Source organism: Artibeus jamaicensis, unplaced genomic scaffold (assembly GCF_021234435.1).
Source record: "Artibeus jamaicensis isolate MK-2021 breed Jamaican fruit bat unplaced genomic scaffold, CSHL_Jam_final contig_1998, whole genome shotgun sequence".
In the NCBI taxonomy this organism is placed as follows: Eukaryota; Metazoa; Chordata; class Mammalia; order Chiroptera; family Phyllostomidae; genus Artibeus; species Artibeus jamaicensis.
This window is the reverse complement of record NW_026521407.1, coordinates 13,906,937-13,927,737: the sequence shown is the minus strand read 5'-3', so window position 1 is coordinate 13,927,737 and position 20,801 is coordinate 13,906,937. Positions and strand designations below refer to the sequence as shown.

The following is a 20,801-nucleotide window of genomic DNA, read 5'->3' as shown; positions in this document are numbered from 1 at the left end:
GGAGAAATGAAAATGTAACTAGGAGAAGTGCAGTATTCTAATTTTGAAGTGTTTAAATGAAAAGTAAGTGTTCTGGGTTAATCATCTTATCACTCTTGTCCTGGCTGGTGTAGCTCAGAGGATTGAGCATGGGCTGTGAACCAGAGGGTTACTGGTTTGATTCCCAGTCAGGGCACATGCCTGAGTTGTGGGCTAGGTCCACAGTGGGGGCCACGTGAGAGGCAACCATACACTGATATTTCTTTCTCTCCCTCTCTTTCTCTCTCCCTTCTCATCTCTCTAAAAATAAATAAATAAAATCTTTAAAAAAATCACTTTATTACTCTTAATTTGCTATTACACATATCATTAATACAAATAATCATGCCAGAAAATTTCATGGAATGCTCTGGAATACAAGATGTCAAATATAATAATAGTAGTAGTTATAATAGTAAATAGTAGTTAAAAATAGTGCCTGTGTCAAGCACTGTGTTAAATCTATTATATGTATTAACTAATTTAATCTTCACAAAAACCAAGGAGGTAGGTTATATATATATTATATATTATATATTATAATATAATAGGTTATATTATATATAATAAGGTTATATATTATATATTATATATAATAAGGAGGTAGGTTATATATAATATATAATATATATTATATTATAATATATACACACACACACACTTTTTTGCCTCATTTTACAGACACATGAAATAAGAAGCTGGATCAAAGATGTTTTCTAGGGCTGATTTAAGCAAAATTATAAATTCAGAAAATATTATTTAACTGATAAAGGTTTCTTTTTATAATTTGGTTTTCCTCTTGGAAATTAATGATACCCCATTGTGGGTTCCTTTCCCCCATGTTCTCAGATTTTCTGCATGGCTTTCTCTTTTTTCTTTGAAGAAAGACAAAAATGTGTATGTGTTTCTTCCAACCCTCTCTCATAGTCCTTTGTTCTTTTAGTCACAGGGACATCACAAATCTGCAGGCAGCATGAGGAATCAGAGAGTGCTAGGAGCAAATGGGGAAGCCATAGAGAGAGACATAGATAAGCAGTGAAGAGCAAGGTCAACAGCCTGGTGTGGGTGTGTATGGGGTGGGAAGGATGCTTTCTTTAGGGTATGGTTCTTAACCTGTGGTCCACAGATTAGGAAATCCATGAATTAGATCAGGAAAAGCAGTATGCCTTTATTTTTGCTAAAGTGTAACAGAAAAAAATTTTCAAGTAAAAATGGAGACAACCAACCAAGTAGTATTGGCAATACCTGTGATCATGTCGCCAGTAGAAATCACAGACATTTTCCAAATATATTACAGTTGTTGCAGAGATATTAAAATTTATTTATACTCATTTACTACCTCACATTACAGTGATCATTAGGCCTCTTATTAGATCATATTAGTACATTAATGTAAAACCTAGATATTGCTATATCACACTTTTCAACACATTTTGAAAACTAGTTTAATATCACTGCTTTCCTTTGAATTCCTATGTATATTTCTTACACATTTGAAAACACTATGAGAAAAGGTTCATATGCCTCACCAGACTGCCAAAGGGTCTGTGGTATGAACAAATTAAGAACTCTGCTTTGTGGATATTTTCTTGACTTTCATTCTTATTGAATGAGCCTAAAGAGGGTCCCTGAAGTGAGTCTCAAGACCAATGAAGCTCTTACAGTTCTATTATTCTATTTTTCCAGAGATCCTCCCTCCCTTAACTTTCAGCCCTCTTCAATATTGATTTTTCTTTCTATTTTTTAATTTTTATTTTAATTGTTGTTCAAGTACAGTTTTCTGCCTTTTACCCCCATCCCAGCCCACCCTGCCCCAGCCTTCCCTACCTCCCTCCTGTTTCCACCGCACCCCTCCTTGTTATTGTCCATGTGTCCTTTATACTTGTTCCAGCAAACCCTTCTCCCTTTCCCCTGAAATTCCCTCCCCTCTCCCCTCTGGTCACTGTCAGCCTGTTCTCAATTTCAGTGTCTTTGATTATATTATATTGATTTTTTTCTTACCTCACTGACCCTCTTTCTGTTTCTTTTCATCCTTGTGTGGGTGTCTTTTAACACTTCAGTGGGGGAGTTTATCCTTCAGCATGTCATCAATCACCATATTTAGGTGGAGATCTCCAGATCTCCCCTAGTCCACACTGTCCACCCTCTCCCAAGTTCTGTAACTCCAGTTTCCTTTGGAACACCTCCACTTGGGTCTCTGGAACGGAACATATTAAAAACTAAGATTCCTCCCTAAATCTGAACGTTATCCCACTTTGCCTGGACAACCATCTTGTCTGTTCCCCTGGTTTTCCAATCTTAGAATTATTTTTAAATTTAAACCTATTACTTAAAGAAAACTGGAATCTTTGTCAATTGTACAAAAATCAAAATATACAAAAGGATATAGTGAAATATTAGTCTTCCTCCCACCAGGATTTCACTGCATATCCTTCTTCCTTCCCCTAGGCACTCAGTTCTCTGGTCCAGGAGGAAACCACTGTTTGTAGCACTTTGAGTCATTTTGATTCCTTCTTGTATTGGCTATATCTCAAGTCCTTCCCTGTTTGTGAGATGTGTTCCCTTTTCTCTCCAGGCTCTCGTGACCTTATATCTGGTTGACTTTATATATTATTAGTATGTAAATATTTTATACATATATACATATATAAAATCTCCCCTATGGCCTTCCGGCCTCGAGTTTTCATCACGCTGCTTCCTGGATGAAGAACCTACGAGGGTGAGGGGCCGGGGATGGGGGTGATGGAGAAGAGGATCTAAAGAGGACTTAGGTAGAGGGTTCGGAGTGGTCGACGGGTGGGAAGCTCTGCCAGGGTGCCTATTTCCGTTCTCCCCACCTCCGGCCTCCTTTTAGTCCTCTCGTCCAAATGTCTCTCTTTTCTAAAAGCCTAGACAGAGACAGCGAGACACAGAGACAGAGACGCCGGGGCACCAGCATCCCTCTCCCCCTTCTGTCCCGCCCCACCGTCCTGACGGACATCAGCTATCAGCCAATAGCAGTTACGATATATCCAGGAAAAGCCAATGAGAGACAGAGGAGGGCGGAAGAGTCCCCGCCCCCACTTCTAGGCTTGGTTGAGCCGTGCAGGTAGGTCCGGGGCCCGGGGAGCCGCCGTTGGCACTGGTGCCCCGAGGGGTGGGTGCACGAGTCGGTGGGGGTGATGTTGGGGAAGGGGAGGCGGTCCTGTCCGCGGGAGTCCGAGGGACCGGCCCGGCCGGGAGGCTGGGGGACCGAAGGGCCCGGCGAACTGGCGCCGCCGAGGGCCCTGGAAGCGGCTGGGCTGGGGGAGCGGGGACGCGTGTGTGGGGCACAGGGACCCCCGCCCCGCGCCCACTCGCAGGCCTCTAGGCCGCTGGCCTGCGGCCGAAGAAGGGTCCAGGGCCTGGTGTCCGGGGGCGGGCCGGGGGCGGACCGGGGCCAGGCCTGGGGCCGGGGGCGCCGAGCAGAGCCCGGGGTGCAAGGCCGGGCCGAGGTGGGACGGACCGACGCGGAGAGGAAGGGAAGCTTCATCCCCCGGGCCGCCCCTCCTGAAGCGAGCTGGGACAACGGCCGCAGGCGCCCCTGCCCTGAGCTCACTTACCCATTCGCCCCCTCCCTAACAATGGGGATGGGGCAGAAGGAGTCGCCCCACTACGGGAAGGTGAGGGGGATAGGTTTGGGACCAGGGTCCAAGGTGGGGGAAGGGGAGAAAACTCAGGATGCCCCCTTTTTCTTCTCTCCCCCAGCCTTTTGCGCTGGGGATCCTGGAGGGGCACTTAAATCCTACGGAGACTTAGGTCAAGAGTCAAACTCGCCCCTCCACCCCCCGCCCCCCCCCCCCGACCAAAAAAAAAAAAATCTGATGAGCGTTAAGAAAGTGATGCCAAGTCTTACAAGCCGAAGTGACAAACACATAGCAAGAACAAATCTACACCAGAGGTTTTCATTTTCAATTTTTCTTTTAAGAAATGAGGGTATTGTATAGTCTTTGATTTTTCGAAATTTATTTTACAGAGATGGGTGCTGTTATTTTTGTCCCTACTCGAGCAAGCCTCCATTTTAAGCAAAGTAGTAACTGGTTAAGCTGGAATTTTCATTCAGGCATATGACTTGAACAAGGATCCTAGAGAGAGGTCATTTAATCCATCCTACCTCCGGGCAAACTCGCCTTGCTCCTGGTCTTCAAAATTAAGCTTAATTTGATTTTAGAAATCTCTAGGAAAGAAGGTTCTTTTACTTGCTTGTAGCACTTCAGTCAAGAATAGATTTTTTTTTTCCTGTGGAATGAGTTCTGAAACTTAGTAAAATTAGGACAATGAGAATGATCAGAGAGGCTTTCATTAAATCAAGTTAAATGTGGCAGGGTCTTTTTTTAGATGGCCAGTTAACAAATCACTTTCCAGTAATTTTTATGATGGATAATCATTTTTCTACCTGGGATTTTGGTTTTCTATTTGATAAGCAGTTTTGTATTATCTAAAAAAGTATCACATATTTAATCCACTTTTTATGTAAAATAATATTTCTCCATAACATGCCCACATTTGCCCTTTTCCAAAGAGGACTGTGTTTTGTACATTTCTTCAGGATTGTGAGGCAATAGTACTTCAAATCTCTGTCCAGATAGCTTAAACTATTTGCTTATTCTTGACTATTCTTTTAGTCTAAGTGAAAGTCTTCTTTTTCAGATACCTTCTTGAAACAAAAAAAAATTTCCTACCTGCTCATACTTGGTGACTGAGGGATTACTAAGACTCCCTTCTTTCCGAGTATTGTCTGAGCTATTCCTGACACTATGAGTGCTCTTTGGATGCCTCTTAAGGTAAGATGTGTTATTTTTTAAATTAAAGGTCTCATTTTATTGTTTTAGAATTGAGAATATCCTAGTTCTTAAATTCAAAATTCCTCAACCCTCTTACCTGACACTTCTTTCCCCTCAAAAAACGACTATTGTGTTTGCTTCCTAGGACTGTTTGGTTACTCCTTACTTCATACGTATTGTTACTTTTCTTGGTTGTTAGAGTTAAAATATTAGTGAGATTGTCAAACTAACTTGCATTATAATGATGTATTAATTTTATATTATGACAACCCACATAGTTGTAAAATTCTGTTCCTATCTGAGTAGGATGGATTGGCAATTCTGACATCCAGATCCTCAAACAGGTACTTTAGAGTCCTAGGTACTAGGGTGTGTCCCATTCTTGCAAATCTGTAGCTGATTCATGTATTACAAAAGATGTGTCATTAACCATTTGTTTACTGTGAAACTTCACGTAGGATATTAGAACATTCTAAGACCTGTTGGTTTCTGTATACAGTGCTGTTGGAGAGTTCTGAGGCTTCCTAAGTCCTTTGCATGGGAATTTACCCTCTTTTTCTCAACAGGTAGCCCTTTGTGCCAAGTTTCATGTCACAGGATAAATCTCTTTCGGGCAGTGTGGAAAGATGATCTTTAGATGAAAAAGCTCTTCTTGATGTGGTCTTTCTCAGGTCTCTTGACCCCTTCTAATCTCTTGTGCACAGATGGCCAAAGGATACTCCATTAGGACTAAGCAGAGGGGCAAAGCTTAAGACATATGTAGGGAGGAAAATGGGAGAAAGGATGGAGAGAGGAAGACAAGGAGTGATGGAAACCCTCTACTAACTTCACCCGGTGGCACAGGTTGCCTCCCTTTGGAGCTAGGTATTAGTGTAGTTAGGTCATTCATTGTGTGGCAATCTGCCCTATGGTATAGATCAGAGAATAACACAATCTGTGTAAACTACACATTTGGACTGTTGTAAATCTTTTGGTAAATGTAGACTGAGTTCTCACCTTCATTTATGTTGCAGCTGCTACTGTTGGGTAATGAGTGCTTACATTAGTGTGAAGGAAGTCAAAGCGACACAGTTCTTCCAGCCATTCTCCCTGCAGAGTTGGATGGGTTGCATGGGGAACCCAGTCAGGCGTCTTGAACCCTTAGGAATTAGAGGATCTTGTACGAGAGTATTTCTCTTTGGTACTGAGTGTTTGGCACCGGGACCTGGTGGCCTTTATTATTTTTAGGAAGCACACAAGCAAGGAAATATCAACAGGTACTAGTTCCTGGAAATCCAAGAAAACTGAGATCAATATATTGGGTTTTATTTTATAGTCACATTGGTTTTAACTAATGTGTTAGATACATAGAAGCCTTTTTTTAAAGGTATATATGCTGTTTAAGATTTTACCTCTAGTCCTGGCTGGTGTAGCTCCGTGGATTGAGCACAGGCCTACAAACCAAAGGGTTGCCAGTTTGATTCCCAGTCAGGTCACATGCCTGGATTGCGGGCTGGGTCCCCAGTGGGCAGCGCTGGAGAAGTAGCCACACATTGGTGTTTCTCTTCCTCTCTTTTTCCTTCCCCTCTCTCTAAAAATAAATAAATAAAATCTTTTAAAAAATTTTATCTCTAAATCTCTGAGCCTGGGTTGTCATACAGTTGACCCTTTAAAACAACCCTTTAAAAACCTTAGGGTCACTGACCTGCACCTCCTGCCAGTTGAAAATAGTGAATAACTTAACATTTAAAAAAATTTATTGATTTTAGGGAGAGAGGAAAGGAGAGAGAGAAACATCGATTTTTGTTCCATTCCTTCATGCAATCATTGATTGATTCTTGTGTGTGCCCTGACTGGGGATCGAACCCACAACCTTGGGACATTCAGACAGTGCTCCAACCGAGTTACCTAGCCAGGGTAATAGTGAATAACTTTTGACTCCTCCAAAATTTAACTACTCATAGCCTATTGTTGACATTCTTACAGATAGCAAACAGTTGATTAACACATATTTTGTATGCTATATGTATTATATAGTTACAACAAAGTAAGTCAGAGAACATTTGTTAAGAAAATCATAAGGAAAGGCCCTGGCTGGTGTAGCTCAGTGGATTGAGCGCGGGCCTGCGAACCAGAGGATCACAGCTCGATTCCCAGTCAGGGCACATGCCTGGGTTGCAGGCCAGTTCCCAGCAGGGGACACACGAGAGGCAACCACACATTGATGTTTCTCTCCCTCTCTCCTTCCCTTCCCCTCTAAAGATGAATAAATAAAATCTTAAAAAAAAAAAGAAAATCATAAGGAAGAGAAAATACATTTATAGTATTTATGGAAAAAAATTCTGCACAGTTCAAACTCACATTGTTCAAGGGTCAACGGTAGTTCCACAATAACCCTTGAAGTTGTACCAAAGACCCAGACATTCTGGCTTGGTAGGCAGCGCTGTATTCCATATGAGTTACCACCTGTTACCTACTTAAAAATGGAGTTGTGGGCTGCCTTAATTTTATGCTTTATACTAGTGGAAAGCCTGTTCTAAATCTAAATTAGTTTTTATTTGTTAACAATTTCCTCCTTTTATTCCTTTAAAAAAAAAAACCTTAAATTATAGTGTTTGATCTAGGCAGGGAAAAAAGGCACTTTTGGGGGGAAGAGGATAGCATTGAATTTGCAGGATGGAAAAAAAGGGAGACAGAGAGAACTTTATTCTCTTTTTTAGTTGTAAATATCTTTAAAATGTTTCTGAGAAGTATTTTTAGATCGCCGCTATTTATTTTTTAAGTTAAAAAAAAGTATGCCAGCCTAATTAAATTGTATACTTTGGATCCAAAGTGTTCATTTTCTATAGTTCTTACGCTTTGTTTCTGATTATCTTATTTTGGAATGATCTCTAGTTCTCGTTCAGGTATTACTAAATGTTAGCCCTGAGTATGTGCTTGATTTCAGGCTTCTAGAAAGTAGTGCTCATACTCACCCTTTACACAAACCAAAGTACCGAAGGCAACATAAGTTAACAACAAAGGACAAATAACTCCAACCAGGAACTCCGAGACGGAAGGCACTTCTGTTTTTTTTTTTAAATTTAAATTATTTTATTGTTCAATTACAGTTGTCTGTGGAAGGCATTTTTGTTAATTAGAAGTTCCTATGGAAATTGTTTACTCCTTCCTGTCTATATCAGGGTCTCCAGCTAGTTATTGGTAGCCCTGGCTAAGCGATATCAGTGATGTTTTTGTTTCCGGGGCCAGTTGTCAGGGTTCGGATATGGGTGAGATGGGAGAGGAACGAGGAGAGGGAGGAGTTGGATGGGCTGGAGAAAAGAGCAAAGTGAAGATGAGGTGGAGAGAAGAGACAGGTGGTCTTTGGTGTGTGATACGGTGCCTCAGGTGTCTCCGCTCTTAGGGGCTGCTCGTTGTACTTTGTGCTGGACTGAATTACAGTGAAAGCAGGTAAAAAGTGTCCTTGACAAACAGAAGGACAGATTAAAATATAACTCAACATGATACGGAAAGATCACCAAGATACACAGTTAAGTGATAAAAAGCAAGATTCAGAACAGTGTGTAAAGAAGAAACGGAGAAAAGAAAATTTGTATTGGCTTGTTGTGTATGCATTTTAAAAACTTTAGAAAGATAAACAAGAAAATGGTGACATTGGTTACCTGTGAGTCTAGGAACTGCGAAGGTAGAGAACATTGTGGGAAGGAGAGATGTTTTATTGTATTATATTTTTAAATATTTTTTGATGTTTGTATCAAAATAAAAACATATAAAATTAAAAAAAAACACTTAAAACACAGAGCAGTATCTCAGTCCCTACATCTTTTCTCCTCCTGTGTCTGGAAGTCAAAGAAAAGAACAAAGGGCCACAGCCGAGCCCGAGCAGCCCTGGAACAGTGGCTGAAGGGATATGGGCACAGATGGGTGCTGTGACCGAGGACACATACTCTCCCAGGATCTTGAAGGGTTCTGAATTTGTAGATGTGTATTTTCTAGTTTTGAATTACAAGGTTAGGCATTGGAAAATTTCGCTTGCTCTTAAAGTTTTAGTGTAACAACATTTTAATAGTTTATTCCTTCAAGTTGGCAATTAAATACACTGTCATGGTTCTTGGTTGTGCATTATTGGGTAATTTCTTTTTTAAAATAAAAAAAAGATTTTACTTATTTATCTTTAGAGGGGAAGGGAAGGAGAGAGGGAGAGAAATATCCACGTATGGTTGCCTCTCATGTGTCCCCTGCCGGGAACTGGCCTGCAACCCAGGCATGTGCCCTGACTGGGAATCGAACCGCAATCCTTTGGTTTGCAGGTTAGCGCTCAATCCACTGAGCTACACCAGCTGGGGCGATTTTGGGCAATTTCTTAATCTCTCTGATATTCAGGGCTCACCTTTTTATAGGTAATAATATTAACATTTATTTCACAGGATTGTTGTATACATTATATCTGTACAGGATCTAGTGTCTGGCTTAAACACTAAGCCGGACATTAATAATAGTTCCTTGTAGCCTAGTGGCAGAGTGGGGGCCCTAGCTGAGTTCCTCAGCCTCTTAGAGCCTTGGTACCCTCCTCTGTGAAAGGGGTATAATGATAGTACCTACACCCTAGGGTGCACTTCGTACGGATAAACCAGTGTCTTGATGCTAAGTACGTAGAGTAACACTTGGTATGTGTTCCATAGACACAAGCTGCTAATTTTCTTCATGCCACCTGTTTAGTAGGGCTACTATAACAAAGTGTCACAAACTGAGTGGCTTAAACAACAGCATTTCATTGTCCATCAGGTCTGGAGGCAGAAGTCTGAGGGCAGGGGCGTGCTGCCCCTTGAAGGTGCTGGGGCAGGATCTACTATTCCAGGCCTGTCTTCTAGCTTTTCGTAGTTCCTCGGCAGCCTAACTCCAGTCTTTACATAGTGCCCTCCCTATGTGTGTGTCTTTGTGTTCAGAAACTCTCCTTCTTAAAGAGACAACAGTCATATTGGAACACAGCCCACACTAATGACTGCATTTTAACTTTTTTAAAAAAAGGGTTTCATTTATTTATTTATTTCCAGAGAGAGGGGAAGTCAGGGAGAAAGAGAGGGAGAGAAACATCAATATGTGGTTGCCTCTTGTGTGCCCCAAGCTGGGGTCCAGGCATGTGCCCTGACTAGGAATCGAACCAGCGACCCTTTGGTTTTGGAGGCTGGCACTCAATCCACTGAGCCATATCAGCCAGGGCCATTTTAACTTTATTACCTCTGTAAAGACGCTATCTCCAGCTAATGTTAAATTCTGGGGTACTGGGGGTTAGGAGTCCAAAGTAACTTTTTAGGGTGGGGCACAATTCAACCAATAACATTTAGTAGCTTGGTCAGCCTCACAGACTGTGTCATTTATCATGGGTGGTGACCCTCAACACCTATAATAGGAAATGAAAATTTTGGTGCAGATTGGTAACATAATTTAAAGACATAGATTATTTCTTTAGGTTTCTTGTGCATTTATGTTTAATATGTATAGATTTTGGTTATGATTGAAACTATAGATTTATATAACATTGAAACTTTAGAAGGTAAGATCATTCTCGCTTGTTTTTTGGTATCAGTAAAATTCTGTTTTGAAGCATTAGGGTGAAGATTACAGTCTTGCTCTACATGTCTCATCCTTGTAGGAATTGACGGAACCTTGGGATTTCCTTAATTTGTAAGAATTAGGTCTAAGAATCTGTCTCTAGCAGGGGTGTCCAACCTGCGGGCCCACAAGCTGCATGTGGCCCAAGATGGCTATGAAAGCAAGCCAGTACAAAGTTGTCCATTGACTTAAAACTTTGTTTTTGCTCATCAGTTTTCATTAGTGTTTGTGTATTTAATGTGTGGCCCAATACAACTCCCCTTCTAGTGTGGCTCAGAGATGCCAAAAGGTTGAACACCCCCTTCCCTATGTGAATAAAGAGATGTTTTATATTAACCGGATGCCATATGTAAAAAAGGCTGGCATGGTTATTATCTTCCAGCATTTGGCTTTAAACTGACATTTGGGTAGGCAGTGTGGGTCGCCCCAGAAATAGCAAGACCTTGAAGCAGTTCCTCTGGCCTGAGTGATTTGGCCAGCTGTCTGCTTCTGTTCCCCTCCTACTTGGGTTTAGAGTAAAATTCAGGCTTGCAAACAGAGTGTAGACTCCTGAGGGTCTGGCTGCCGATGACCTTCCTGTCCTGTTTTTAAACCATCCTTTCGCCACTGGCCTATATGCACCTTTGTTTGGTGGCTTTCTGCCCTGGAACTTCTAATGTTAAGACTTTAAAAAGTTGTTGTGTAGATGAAAATATTTTCAAAAGGTATTACGTGCTTGCCTGCCTCTTTAAAGAAAGCATCCTGAACAACATTTTATCTTTTAGTAGTAATTTAAAATTATTGAAGATCCTTGTTACACCCATCAGTTACTATATTTTGCTGAAATATAATGTCTTTAGAGACAATAGGATATATTGTATTAGTGGATTAGTAAGTATATATTACATATTCTTGGGCTGTTCTTTATATTATTTTGTATGTTATTACCTATTTTCATTATCTTCTACCTTCGTATCAGGTGGTTACTGCCCTCGGTCCAGCCTCCAGCAGCTCTTCCCTCTATTTTAATGCTTTCTCTCTCTGGTAGGCAAGGATACCAGCCAACTAAGCTCATGTAAATTATTTGCCAGGGAAGGGTACTTATACAGTAAAAATTTTTTAAAAATAAAATAAAATACAATACAAAACAACTAAAATTAAATATAAATACATACATACATGAATAAATAACTTGCCAAGGAAGAGTAACTAGATCTTTAGTGATGGCAGGAGGGACTTTCCTACAGATAAAATATATGAAGAGCCCTGACTGGTGTAGCTCAGTAGATTGAGCACGGACTGTGAACCGAAGGGTCGCTGGTTCGATTCCCAGTCAGGGCACATGCCTGGGTTGCGTGCCATGTCCCCAGTAAGGGGTGCGAGAGAGGCAACCATACATTGATGTTTCTCTTCCTCTCTCCTCCCTTCCCCTCTCTCTAAAAATAAACAAAATCTTTTAAAAAATACATGAAGAATGACAGGTTTTTAGTAGCCTGATGCAAAATGACATAGTTTTGCCTATGTGCATTTTATGGAGAGGAAGGGTTGATTGCTTTCATCAGATTTTACAGTGATCTGGGCTGCTCTAGATAAATGCATGTTATGAAATTGCTTTGTCAGTTATTATCGGAGGTTCCCAATTTTTTTCTTTTTCCCTTTGCTGAAGTGGAGGAGTCTGTAGTACTAGGCGATTGTCTGGACAGAGTGAGGAAGGGCCGTTTGACCAGCCCTGAGCCAGTGCTGACCATGCCGAGGCAGAGTACAGCTAAGGGCTCGAGGGGGAAGAGCAGCCCTGGGTGTTGCTGGCTGGCTGGCTCCACAGGACAAAGGGATAGCCACAGTATGGCCTAGAAGCTCAGAGAATGTATATTCAGGGACTTGATTTGAAGAAATTGAAAGTGCTATCTGTTCTAAAATCCTCACCTAAGGACATTTTTTCATTGTTTTTAGAGAGAGAGAAAAGGAGAGAGAGAAACAGAGATATGAGAGAGAAATCGACTGGTTGTCTCTTCTCTGCGCCCGAACTAGGGATCCTGCATTCCCCTGCACCAGGGATCAAACCTTCCTCGTGGGCACATACCCTAACTGGGAGAGAATCGAATCCACAACCTTTCATTTACCGGAAGGTGTTCCAGCCAGCTGAGCCACACCAGCCAGGGCAATATTATCCTTTTCTGCCCTGGCCAATGTGGCTCAGTTGGTTGGACGTCATCCACAAAGTGAAAGGTCACTGGTTCGATTCCCGGTCAGGGCACATATGTGAGATGCAGGTTCTGTCCCCAGTTGGGGTGCGTGTGAGAGACAACTGACCAATGTTTCTCTCCCTTCCTTTCTCCCCCTTCTCTTCTCCCTGAAAATAAATAAACTCTTTTAAAAAGCTATCTCTTTATTTTGAATAGTCTAGTGATTTTAGTTTTTGCTAAATTCTTTTTTTATAGAAATCACCGTGTGAAAAGTTTGCCACTTAGATCATACTTTAATAAGTGAGACAGGCAGATAAATGTAAAAACAGGGATAAAAGAATCAAGTAAAAAATATGAACTAGCATGATCATTCTAAACTATCGTTTTTTAATTTGATTAATTTTAGGAAAGGCCTGACACATGGTAACGTACAAATGATATGAGTGCTGGCTCTCCCTGTCATTGCCATTTTCTGGTTTCTCTTTCTCAGTGTTCTTTGCGGACTTTTTTCTTTTTCACATCAGTGTTTGTCTCATTTTGACTCTTTCTCCTTACCCTGTCCAGTTCCTGGGGTCCTCTCAGGTGCACCTGTGTCTCACACACCATCCATATACTGATGATTTGCGAGTGTGGTTTTCCCAAATCCAATCCCATACATACACCTGCCTCCTGGACATCTTTGCTTGGGTGTCCTTTGTTCATTTTAAAATGACCCCATCTACTTCCCCAAGCTCAGCCTCTTCCTGTCTTCTCATCCCAGTGGGTGAGTGGTACTGTCAACCATCCTATCACCCAATTCCTTCGTAGGGCATTTGTGTCACCATAGTCCTGAGATACTAGCTTGAAATGTTTTCCTAGTCACCTCTACCTCTCCATCCCGAGGTTAGACCTTCATCACCCTTTGCTTGCTTGACCTTCAGTCACCTTTTGATTATTTTCCTTGACTGCCTTCCAAGTTGCTGTCATTGTAAAACATAGACATCATCACACAATTAGGTGCACCCTCCCCCGTGGCTTACCTGGCTTCCAGGCAGTGCTCCCGCCTGAGCACTCTGCATATGCAGCAGTGCTGAATTGCTTGAAGTTCCTGCTTTGTTTTTGATCGTTCTCCTTCCCCTCTGGGTTTTCACAAAAATAGTTGCCTCTGTTTAAAATGGTGTCTGGCCTGTTTTAGCAGGTAACCGTGATGCTAATAACAGTAATAACCACAGTAGCTGACACAGAGCTTCCTGTGTACCCAGGCATGGCTTCTGAGTACGTGTGTGCGTTGCTAGCACTTCTCTTGTACAGCGATTGCAGGTATTCTCTCACCCAGCTAGCTGGTCTTTAAGTTCTTTGAGAGTAAGGGCTGTGTCTTTTCTTTCATCAAAACTGTTTGCTGTGTGATGGCACTCAGTAAATGTGTGTTAATGAATAGTCTGAGGACTCCATCGCCCCACCTGTGGAGAACATCCTTAGGAGGGTATCGCTGGAAAAGCTGAGTTAGTCACATCCACTCACTAATCCTGCCTTTACCGTTTGGAACTATAGGATCCAGTCTGTTCAGCGGGAGCGGCTTTGTAGCTTTGGAATAAGGCAAAGAGGTGTTTGTTTGTATTTTAATTATCTTCCAATGAACAATGAAGGGCATAGGTGTTTTTGTTTTCTTAGTGAGAACCTGTTTGCAGACAACCTGGTGTCATCTGGTAGCAGGAATGTTTTCACATTAGTTAGAAGAAAGTATAGGGAAATGGATGTTATTTAGGTTTGTGGTGTTCCAACCAGGTAGTGTATTTGACATTGAACTGATGTTAGTTTTAGAATTCCTTATGACATTAGTTATTATGCATTTAGTGGTCAGGTGTCATCTCTCTTCTCCATCACAAATCTGTTTAGTATGAGTTTAGACACATAACATTTTATTTTTTATCATGTGTATATAAATTGTGTTTGTAGCAAAAACCCAGAAAATGGGTAAAATTGTAGTTGTTGCCTACTGCTTTGTTTCTGTTTTTATCTAGGTCTTGATCATGGTAGGAAGGTTTTGGCCAGCAGGGGGAGCTGAAGTCACTGATATGTGACCACCTCTACTGATTTTCAGTTTGTTACAGCCAAAAGAAGCAACTCTTACGGACAATGACAAAGAATATGATTAGAGTTCATAAAGAAGAAATGCAGTTTTTCCTTGTTGCCAATAGAATTTGCAATTTGTCCCCCTGTTTTGCATAGAACATTACAGTGCCTTTAGGGACCATTTTATATTTATTTATTTATTTATTTATTTGGTTATTTATTTATTTATTTATTTTAAACTAGAAGTTATGAATCCTTCAGGTACTGTTTAGGTTTTTTTCTGTAAATACCTTACTTTTCATTTGTCCATGCTGTAGCATCAGCCACTTTCCTGCCTGCAGTACTTTAGCCTCTGTATCTTAGTGGGTCTTCAAGGTAGTGTAGGGGAAGAATCACCTTTTTACTTAGGTCTGATGGTTAGAGAGCCTGACCTTCTGTTGAGCTGAAATGTGCCCCATCTGCAGCATTCACTTTTGGCCTAATTTGTCTACACAGGAACTGCCTAGAGCAGGGATGTCAAACTCATCTTCACCAAGTGCCACATCAGCCTCGCTATTGCCTTCAACGGGCCAAATGTAATTTCAGCTCCTTAATGGTTAAGGGGTAGTTACATTTATACGGTCCTAAAATTATTTCAGCCCTTTGAAGGCAACCACAAGGCTGATGTGGTCCCCAGTGGAAATGAGTTTGACACCACTGGCCTAGAACAACTACTCTAGTTTCTCTTTTGCTAGATCGCCCTTCAGATATTTAGACATCATGCTTGCCCAAGTATTTTCTAAGCTGAAAATAAATCCTAGTTTTTTTTTAAAGATTTTATTTATTTATTTTTAGAGAGAGGGGAAGGGAGGGAGAAAGGGAGAGAAACATCAATGTGTGGCTCCTCTCGTGTACCCCCTACTGGGGACTTGACCTGCAACCCAGGCATGTGCCCTAGACTGGGAACCGAACCTGCGACCCTTTGGTTCGCAGGCTGGCACGCAATCCACTGAGCCACACCAGTCAGGGCTAAATTCTAGTTTTTGCAAATGTTTCTCATTCGATACATTTAAAAATCCTTTTCACTTCTCATTTTCCTTATTTTTCAGTATCAGGAAGCGCTCATCATTCCATATGCAAAGTGGGGAATTCTCTATATCTCTCCTATAGTATATTTAACAATATAGCATTTCCAAAAATATTATCTAAGATCAATCTCCTGCTTATAGTTATTTATTTGGGGAAATGTCTATGTATCCACCCATTAATTTTCTATGTCTAAATCATGTCCCATGTATGTTAAATATTTTCAATTTTGTGGTCACTCTGTATTTTTTTTTAATGGTCTTATTTATAATCTTACCAAGACTTTTTAAAAAGCCCACATAAATTCTATTCACAAACTTTCTCCTCTGAGAATTTGGGTAGACCGGTGTGGTGGGATTTCTATTTTCAGAAGACATGTTGGCTTTTCCTCAGCAGATTGTCATGCTCATAGGTCTTCTGAGCTCATCCTCCACTAAAGATCTGCCAGTTTGTCCACTTTGAAGCTCGCAGCTAGAGCCCCTGTCTTGAATAGGTGGGAATTATGTCGATGGCATGTTTTTGTTCACATATTTGTCGAGTGCCTAAGTGTGCCAGGAATAAAGCAAGGGGCTGGGTAAATGCTGATTAAAGGACACAGATCTGGATTCTGTCCTTCTAGGTCAGGCAGCCAGTAGGTTCTTCCCCGCACTTGGATAATGTTCTACTTAAACTCTTCTAAAGTGCAGAGAATACTTTGGGCTCCATGACTACCTAACATCTAATATATTAGTTTGGAAGCATCTTGTTTAATAATGAATTTGATTCACTATCCCTGATTTGTATACTCATACTTTAAAGAATAATTTAGAAATAGGTTTTTCTCATGCCTTCTTCAGTAAATATTGAAGCAAATTAAACTTAGGCCTATCAGCTGTCTTGCTTCATCACTGTTTATACCCTATTTATCACGTGACTCATCCAGTCATTATTTGGCATCTGGCTTTTTTCCCCCCTTGGTGCCCAAATTTGAGAACATCTGGTTTTTTATATATATAAGCCACCTTTTGTGGCTTTGCATTTTCTTACAAGGTTTTAATTGTTTTGGCTGCATAGGTCTTTTTTTTTTTTTTTGGCTGCATCGGTCTTAATGCTCCTGATCAGCTACAGTTTATGATCTTTTGTTACTTTTCCTTATTTTTGTTATGTATTTTGAGAAAAGTTGTCTTCCTCCTCCTCTCCTGACCCTTTCTACTCTCCCCAATCCCCACACCACTTAGCAATTTAAAACTAATGCATGAGCACCTGACTTTTGATCACTCATGGAATATTTTAAAGTCCATCCCTAGGCTTTGTATTACACATTTGTTTTTTAAACATAATTTTAATTTTATCTAACTAAAGTTTAGATTCCCTTTCCTAAAATTGGATAACCATATAATACATTTTTAGTTTTTCCTAACTTGTAGAATATTGGTTATGTGTTTTTTATGTCTATTACTAATGGGTCATATATGTAAATCACTGATTATAATTTAGAACTAAGTTCTATTATATGTGTATGTCTTAATAGGTTCTAATTTTTTTTGAGAAAGCATTTATTATTTAAAATTTTATATCAATTCCTTCCCCCCAAATGTTTTGTGTTGTTAGCACACAGGTTGTTGAACCCTATATTATTTGTTTTTGTAGTTTTCAGGTTTCTGAATCAATGAGCTTTGGATTTGAAAGGAGCCTCAATGTAGGTTAGTCAGATTTTAGGTCATTTGCCCAAAGTCACATAGCTACTTAGTGACAGAACTAGAACTTAAATGCCAGTCCAGCATTAATTATATCAGTCTAATGATTACTGGGTGGTAGACTAATACATTAATCACACTTATATGAGACCATATGCAAACAAGAATTGCCGATTTATGGGAGGAAAATAAAATGAGCAATATGGCTTGGAAACGAGTTGACTGATCATCATATTCTTTCCTGTTCAGCACATATTCTTCCTCTCAGATTCTGTGTTTGTGGATCAGGGTACCATCCTATACTCCAGGTAGTTTTAGGGATGACTATGCCAATTCTCTCTCTCTCTCTCTTTTTTTAAGATTTTACTTATCTTTAGAGGGGAAGGGAGGGAGAGAAATATCGATGTATGGTTGCCTCTCATGCATCCCCTGCTGGGAACTGGCCTGCAAACCAGGCATGTGCCCTGACTAGGAGTCGAACTGCGATCGTGTGGTTCGCAAGCCTGCACTCAATCCACTGAGCTGGAAATTTTTTTTCTGTTTCAAGTACCCATTTATAGAAGGTTTGCCATTCATTTCTTATAATATTCAGGGAGAGTGTAAAATTAATTGCTTTTGTTGAAGCTTTTAAAAAATAATACATTCTGGTCCTGCCCAGGTTGCTCAGTTGGTTAGAGTGTTATCCTGATGGGCCAAGGTTGAGGGTTTAATCGCTGCTCAAGGCACCGAGAAGCAGCAATTCATTTATAATGAATGTGTAAATGAGTGGAACAACAAATCTTCCTCTTTCTAAAAATCAATTAAAAAAATACATTCAATCCTATCTCACTGAAGATAACTTTTTCAGTAATAGGGATTTTTGTTCCTTAAAGTCTTTAGTTACTGATATCCTAGTTTGTATAATTTCTGTGGATGACTGATTATATCAGTGACAAGTTGGGTTTTCCTCATTTCATTCTCAGGGTGATTTAGAGTAACTCGAGTTTGATGGGAACCTAATCTTTTTTTTTTGTTTAAAAATATTTTCTTTATAAAAATATATTGAGTGCTGTAAAATTTCATTTTGGGAACTTATATGATGAGCCAGACATTTCCAATGTATATTATGTTTTTTTTTACACTTATATTTTGAGGTGTCATTGCTCCTTTATACATATATATATGCATATATATATTTAAAGACCTTATTTATTTATCTTTAGAGGGGAAGGGAAGGAGAGAGGGAGAGAAATATCAATGTATGGTTGTCTCTCATGCGTCCCCTGCTGGGAACTGGCCTGCAAACCAGGCATGTGCCCTGACTGGGAATCAAACCGCAATCCTTTGGTTCACAGGCCTACGCTCAATCCACTGAACTATACACCAGCCAGGTCATCGCTCCTATTTTTAAATTTATTTTTATTTTTTATATGAACAGATTTTTATTAAACATTTTTTAACTGGTGAAAATCATACTCTTTTCTCTTTTGTCAAATTGTTCATAATCTTTTCTTATATATACTGCGCTGGCAATGAGTTTGCAAGTGTAACAAAGGCAAAGTAGTGCTCTGAGGTAATGTCTCAAAGGGAATAAATGGCAGAATTATGGCTTGCTTTCTCCTGACATTTTCACAAGTAGTACATTTTTTTTTTACAAAGTGAAATTGGTTAGAAGTTATGTTATTTTGGTTTTATCTTTTTTATAGCTTTATTAAGATACATTTCTTATATCATAAAATTTACCCATTTAAAATATGCAGATTTTTTTAGTGTATTCACAGAGTTGTGCATTCATCACCACAGTCTAATTTTAGAAAATTTTTAACTTTCAAAAAGAAACCTTATATCTATTATCAGGCATTCCCTATTCCCTTTTGTCCCCCAGCTTCTGGCAGCCACTAACCTACTTTCTGTCTATGAATTGCCTGTACTGGACATTTCATATAAATTGAATCATACAATATGTGCTCCTTTATGACTGGCTTCTTTCACTTAAGCATGTTTTCAAGCTTCATCTGTGTTGTAGCATATATATACATATCAGTATTTCATTCGTTTTTATGCCAAATAATATTCCATTGTATGCATGTGCCCCATTTTGCTTATTTGTTAATCAGTTGTTTCCATCTTTTGGCTATTATGAATAATACTGCTATGAACTTTCTTGTGCAAATTTTTGTTTGGACACCTTTCTTCAGTTTCCTTGGGTGGTATGAACCTCAGAGTAGAAGTGCCAGGTTTTTTGATAACACCGTTTAACATTTTGAGGAGCCACCAGACTGCTTTCCAAAGCAGCAGCCCCATTTTACATTCCCACCAACAGTGTGTAAGGGTTCTGATTTTTCCACATTCTTGCTAACACTTGTGATTGTCCGTCATCTTGATTATAGCCATGCTAGTGTGGGTGTGGAGTGGTATCTCATTGTGGTTTGGAATTCATTTTCCTGATGACTAATGATGATGAGATCTTTTCATACGTTTATTAACCATTTGTATATCTTCTTTAGAGAAATCTCTATCTCTGTACTGTTCTTTGTCTGTTTTTTTAATGGGGTTGCCTTTATTATTGAGTTGTAAGAGTTATTCAGATATTCTGGATACAAGTTCTTCATCATATATGATTTTCAAATATTTTCTCCCACTTTATGGGTTGTATTTTCACTTTCTTGATGGGGTCCTTTAATGTACAGAATTTATAATTTTGATGCTGTCCAATCTACCTATTTATTCTCGTCACTTGTGCTGTTGTTGCCATATCTATGCCTAACCCAAGATAATGAAGATTTACCCTTGTTTTCTGAGAATTTTAGGGATTTAGGTAGCTTTGAATTAGGTTTTGAAATCAGGAAGTATGAGTCCTCCAACTTTGTTTTTCCTTTTCAAGATTGTTTCAGGTAATCTGGGATTGAATTGAATGTGTAGATCAGTTTAGGGACTAATCCCATCTTAATGTTACATCTTCCAGGCCATGAATATGGGATGTCTTTCCCCTTAATTAGGAATTCCTTAACTTCTTTAGACAATTTCTGTAGTTTTCAGAGTATAAGCTTTGTACCTTTTTTTTGTTATTTTACATTTTTAACACTTTTTGATGTTATTGTAAATGGAATAAAAAAATTATTTCCATATTGTTCATTGTTAATGTATTGAAATACAGTTGATATTTGTATAGTGATCTTGTATCCTATAACATTAATGGACTTATTTATTAGCTCTAATAATTTATCTATAGGTTCCTTAGGATTTTTTATATACTAGATTATGTACAAGTAGAGGTAGTTTTTACTTTTGCCTTTTCTTGCCTTATTGACCTGGCTAGAATGTAGAATAGAATGAAGAACAGAAGTGGTAAGAGCAGACATTCTTGTTTTTCCCTTATTGTGGGGAGAAACTGTTCAGTCTTTCTCTGCTAAATGTGATGTTAGCTGTGGATTTTTCATATGTACCATGTATTA

General features: G+C 39.7%; 1 protein-coding gene across 2 annotated transcripts in view; it reads left to right on the top strand.

The window, feature by feature from the left end:
• The first annotated feature begins 3,037 nt into the window (after nucleotides 1-3,037).
• The window catches only part of KANSL1 (KAT8 regulatory NSL complex subunit 1), a 160,916-nt gene continuing 143,152 nt past the window's right edge, over nucleotides 3,038-20,801 (top strand). Inside the window, exons 1-2 of one of the 2 annotated variants that reach the window (XM_037163683.2) lie at nucleotides 3,038-3,106; nucleotides 4,687-4,820. The gene's annotated coding sequence lies outside the window, so the exon portion shown is untranslated. Of the gene's footprint in view, nucleotides 3,107-3,474; nucleotides 3,660-4,686; nucleotides 4,821-20,801 lie in introns of those variants that run through there. The other variant, XM_037163681.2, reaches the window with a different exon arrangement.